We start from the raw sequence: 6000 nt of genomic DNA, 5'->3' as shown, positions 1-6000 counted from the left end.
AAGAAAGAAAGAAAGAAAGAAAGAAAGAAAGAAAGAAAGAAAGAAAGGAAGAAAGAAAGAAAAAGAAAGAAAGAAAGAGAAAAAAAGAAAGAAAGAGAAAGAAAGAAAGAAAGAAAGAAAGAAAGAAAGGAAGAAAGAAAGAAAAAGAAAGAAAGAAAGAGAAAGAAAGAAAGAAAGAGAAAGAAAGAAAGAAAGAGAAAGAAAGAAAGAAAGAAAGAAAGAAAGAAAGAAAGAAAAAGAAAGAAAGAAAGAGAAAGAAAGAAAGAAAGAAAGAAAGAAAGAAAGAAAAGAAAAGAAAAAAAGAAGAGAAAGAAAGTCATTTGTTCATTAATTCTCCTAACACCCGAATCTTTTGATATTTTGTTCAATAATTTCTCTAACACTATTTTCCCAAAAAAGTCAACAGTTTAATCACTTTTATGAAATTAGAGAAGATTCGCTATCGTTTTTAGATGTTACTAAACATAGGAATAAATGCATCCTGGATTATTGATTGAAAGATGTGATGCAAGGCATACATTTCTCAATTATAAGGAAATTGAACAGAAAAGGAATGGCTCTGGGAGCACGTCTCACGTCTGTTTCCTGTGTCACAACCCATATTGAGAATATATGGAGCTTCAGGATTCCCAAGTTTATAGTTTAACTGAAAAGGTAGGGTTGTATTGTACCATGACTTGTCTGTTCTTGAGATGTTAATGCTTCATGCCTCTATCAACAGGAATAAATCTTGTTTATTGGCTCTCAGTTGTTGGCTGGTAGGTTGATTGGCTTGCTGTGTTATTTTGTTATTTGTGTTGTTGTCATACGTATTTTCCATATTCGTGACTGTCTTCATATTTTGATTTTTTTTTTTTTATTTAGAGGCATTCCTTTTTTTTTTTTAAAGATTTTATTTATTTATTTGAGAGAGAGAGAGCTCATGAGGGGGGGGAGGGTCAGAGGGAGAAGCAGACTCCCTGTTGAGCAGGAAGCCCGATGTGGGACTCGATCCCAGGAGTCCAGGATCATGACCTGAGCCGAAGGCAGTCGCTTAACCAACTAAGCCACCCAGGCGCCGTAGAGGCATTCCTATATATTGAATCTTACATGTTCCTTCTACAGAAAATGAGAGCTAAGTACCCATTCTCCTATATAGTGCAGTCATGTGTATATGACTTAATTTTCCAATCAGAGGGTACTGCCATAAGATTTGAATTCAGAAATGAGCATTGTGATGAAATAGGCTTTCTCAGACATTAATTTTTACTGGTATGGTGAGGAGAAAATATCAGCCCTCAATGGTGGCAGACATAGTTGCCGTGACCACAAGTTCTCAGTAATAGCAAGCCTGATTCCAGTAGAGGGACTACATCAATGCTAGCAGCCCAGCAAGTGTAGTAAAGCATTGATTTCTCTTAACTTCTGAGCAGTTCTGAAACTTACCTAATATCATTTAATAAACCAATTTACTGCTTAAACTATCCAGATTTGATTTGTGCATTTTACATTTTTCTAAGAACCCTGGTGATTTTGTTTGTATGTATGCTTGCTTTAAAGAATAAGAGAAATTGAGTAGAGTATTTTCTGAGTTGTTTGTATGTGTCTGTCAATATACATGACAATTAAATTTCTAAGATATAAAATATAGAGGACATGATCCTCTACTCTCAAAACTTTGCAAGCATTGATTACTTTGCTTTTAGCATTTTTATTGTCCCCAGTTGACAAAGACATAAGCCAACAAAAATGTAAATAGGAGGTGCCTCTTATCAATTGCACTCTCATTGATTTTGCTGTTGAATAGAGTATGACTTTCAACTTAAATACTTATACATCATTTTCAAATCAGTAAGTTTATAGCTATGTTTTGTGTAATAATTTTCCTAAAACTTTTCAGGTTTCTGTCAAGAACACTTTTCTTTTTCTTTTTTTTTTTTTTTTTTTTTGAGACAGAGAGAATGAAAGAGAGAGCACATGAGAGGGGGGAGGGTCAGAGGCAGAAGCAGGCTCCCTGCCGAGCAGGGAGCTCGATGCGGGACTCGATCCCGGGACTCCAGGATCATGACCTGAGCCGAAGGCAGTCGCTTAACCAACTGAGCCACCCAGGCGCCCTAGAACACTTTTCATTCTTATACTGGAGCTCTATTCTCTGTCCTCGGTTATATTTTGTTCTTTCCATGTTTTTTCATCTCTTTATATCTTTTCTCATCATTCTTTGGTAAAGAATCCCAAGTGAGTTACCAGCATCGTTGATGTGTTTTTCCACATCATAACATTGTACTGTAACTATATCCAATATGAACATTTTTCTGCTAATTGAAATAGGATATAAAATTTTTAACTCTTCATATTTCTTTTTTAAATTTAATTAATTTATTTATTTGAGAAGAGAGAGAGAGTGAAAGCGGGGACAAGGAGAGGGACAAGCAGACTCTGCACTGAGTGCAGAGCTGACCTGGGCTTGATCCCAGGATCCTGAGATCACCACCTGAGCCAAAACCAAGAGTCAGAAGCTCAACCCACTGAGCCACCCATGTGCCCCAAGTCTTCACATTTCTTGATATACCTTACCACAGATAAACATTCCATCTTTTACTAAAGTCTTTATATTAATTCATGTAAGATCTCTTAGCTGTAAGCATACCATGTTTCATATAATTATGGCATACAAATGCTACAGTATGTCTGATGCAAAACAATTTTTGTGTCTCATTTAAGACAAACATCCTGAAAATAAAATCATCCAAAATATAAATTTCAGTGCCTAGACAGACACACTAAATAATTTTGTTAGAAGTTCTCTAACAGACCCTGAGGCTCTGCCTTTTCCATACAAAAAGCCCTTCAGGGTCCAGCAAGAGGCCCCTGATCTACATTCATTCCGAAGATACATCGGAAACATCGCTGTCTCTGCCTCAGAGACACAAGATCAATTGCATCCTTTCAGATGTGTGTCTGCATGAAGTAACTAGCATTAGGATCAAATTTTAAGGGAGTCTCTTATGTCATTTTTCCCATATTCTGATAGTCTTTATGAATAGCCTTCTATTTTAAAGCCTGTATGGTATTAGTGCCTGACTAAATCAGTTGAGCACAGATAGAAAAGATCCTAGAAATCCAAGGAAATGTTGAAATATGTAAGTTTATTTCATGATCTAAGGCTCTGTAGGAGATAATTACATGTATCAACGCATCTGTCTTTCTCTCGATCTTCTCCCCTCGATCTCCTTTTTAACTTATGTTTTTGGCTTTTTAACCAGGTGTTCTAGGCTTCTCGTTCCCATTTAGTAGATGTCAGTACTTTTTGTATCCTATCATAGATACTACACTGTCTAAAATGGTGTTTTCTATTCTTAGAGTAGATCATATCGATGAGGCTCTTTAAATTTTCAGAATTCATTCATTCTCTTTCACTATTTAATTTTGTAAATATTTGTCAAGCACCTGATAGGTCTCAGGCATTCCGGTAAGTGCAGAGAATAGAACAGTGAATGAAACAGAGAAGAATCCTGTGCTCACTGAGCATGTAATCTAGTCAGCAAAACCACAACTAGCAGAGGGATAAATAAGAAGTCATAGTTCAGAGGTAATAGGCACTATGAAGACACTGACACACGATAATAGGAACTTGAATGACTCAGGGTGTATGTGGAGGGGAGGGACACCTTACATTGATATTATTATTAATATTGTTATTCCTGTTTACCTATTGTTGAAAGGGAGGTGGGTATCCAAATCCAGTTAACTTTGATGGATAATCGCATAAACCTACAGATCATAGTATGCCCAATTCCTAACCCAATTTCCAATATTTATCTGCTATTTATCTACTGAGTGTTGTCATCCAATGACATGGGTCCTCTCCCATCTACCTGAAATGTGTAGGACATTCATAACTGATGGAGAATAAATACAAAGAAATGCCCTGATAAGAGCTTATCTTGTTTCCCCTCCTCAATTAGTGCTCCAGTCATAAGAGTCAGTCTCAGCTTTCAAGTCATTTCCAGTAATTCTTTTCCTTCCCTTATCTCACTTTTTCATTTGTGTATTTTTTTGAAATTATAATATCTTAAGTGAATAAAAAATAAGACAGTTTTAGGGGTCAGGGTGGGGGGCATGGGAAACTGTAACACTGCCTAAAATTTAGCATGCAGTCAGTAGAAGGATGGCTATTCAGTTTTCTGCTTGGTTGAGATTTTGTTTCTGATCCAGGGATTAGAGAAAGAGGGAAGAAATAAAGGTCTTTCTATCTACTTTCTGGCAGGCAGACACACTAGCAGCATCATACTGATTGTATATTTAATCCACTCTCCTTGGCCTTGTAGTTAATGGAAATTCCTCTCATATTCTGACAATAAGTTGACAGTGAGTCCCAGTTCACAGTGTTGTGCAATTTCATCTTTTTAAAGTCTCTTCCTAACAACTTTAGAGAAAAAGTGGAGGAGGCTATTTCAAGGACTGCTAGCCAGATGACATTTTCAACTGGAAATGAAAGTATAGGTTTTTGAGTCTCCAATATATCTGTGAATCCTGTATAAGAAATAATTTGTTCAACAACAAAACAGATGTGCTACATACTGACCTCATAGAAAAAGTGGGAGAGTTAAAGCTAAGTAAATAGGATACACAGTTTGCAAAATTTCCATTGTGATCTCCATTACTCTTTTCTTCTTACCATTTGTTTCATGTATAAACTATTTCTCATGCACTCTTCAAAAGACAATTACCATGTAAAGAATATATAAAAAATATTGAATAAAAGAGGAGTTAGTTGACATCTTCAGTACAATTACATTTTTCCAGAAAATTATAGACTGGAAGAATTGGATTTTTTTAAATATTAAAATGTGAAAATCATATACAAACAGTTTATGTTGTTACCTATGCTCGCAAAGACCTTTTCTTGAAATGTTTTTATTCCAGTTATGGATATTAATGGATATTGGTGGAGCACCAACTGCTCTTCTGCACTGCTCCAGGCACTGTACGTAGGAATAAATAGAACAGATAAATACTGCCTATGTGGAGCTGACTTTATTCCCTTCTATGCACCTTTGCTAAGTTTTCATGCATCCTTCATGTTTTGTGCCCAATGCTACATTTCCTGAACTGTGTACTAATTCTTAATTATAAGCTCTTTGAAGGTGGAAACCATATTGATAACCCCTTAAACCTCCAAATCTAGTTTTTAAATATGTACTTATTGAATAAAAACATATTTAACTACATAGACATGCCTTTCACAGAAAATGGCATTCTTGAGTGTCCTTGTAGTTATCCCTCAGGAAAGGTTCCTCTTTCTATAATATTTGCTTAAGATAACTAATTGTAATTATTAGATAAAAAATATCTGTATCTCAAGTTATTTATTATTACTGGATATTAGATTTTCAAAAATGTAGTGAAAATATTACAAAACTTTGTCAAGTGATATTAAGAATAGGCTCATGAATTCTAATGAATCTGAGAACTAGTTGAATAATTCATGAGTACACTCAAAATGCACATACACTCATACACACACACCCCTCATCTCCAGATTCGCTGATGATAATAGCAGTGTCCAAAACAATGGTTAAGTTTGTAGAACTTATAAATTTATGGAACCCTGTACCATGTTAATATAAAAAGTGAGAAAGACCCTACTAGGAAGAATCAATATTACATGAGTCTTGTAACTTTATTTCACATTTCTTAAGTTAAATTGCAGAAGAAACCATTATTTATACTTGGGTATTTCCATAATGACTCAATTTCAATGTGTGAGAATTGAGCCTTTTCTTTTTAGCAACAGAATTTGTTGTTCTTGTAAAATGAAGAAATTTGTTTTTATTTTTGCTCTGAGGCACAGATGTATGGTCAAACCCTAGAATGGAACTTGGGCTCACTTACTAAACTCAGGTTTGCTTCATTTCATTTTACCATTTCTTTTCCTTTTATCATGACTAGCAGTTTTCACTGCTTTATTTTAAGCTGTCTTCTGTCCATTTTGGAAGAAGGCAAGATGTCAGTCATTAA

Source organism: Mirounga leonina, unplaced genomic scaffold (assembly GCF_011800145.1).
Source record: "Mirounga leonina isolate KUSES-001 unplaced genomic scaffold, KU_Mleo_1.0 Mir_176, whole genome shotgun sequence".
NCBI lineage: Eukaryota > Metazoa > Chordata > Mammalia > Carnivora > Phocidae > Mirounga > Mirounga leonina.
This window is presented reverse-complemented; position numbering follows the sequence as displayed.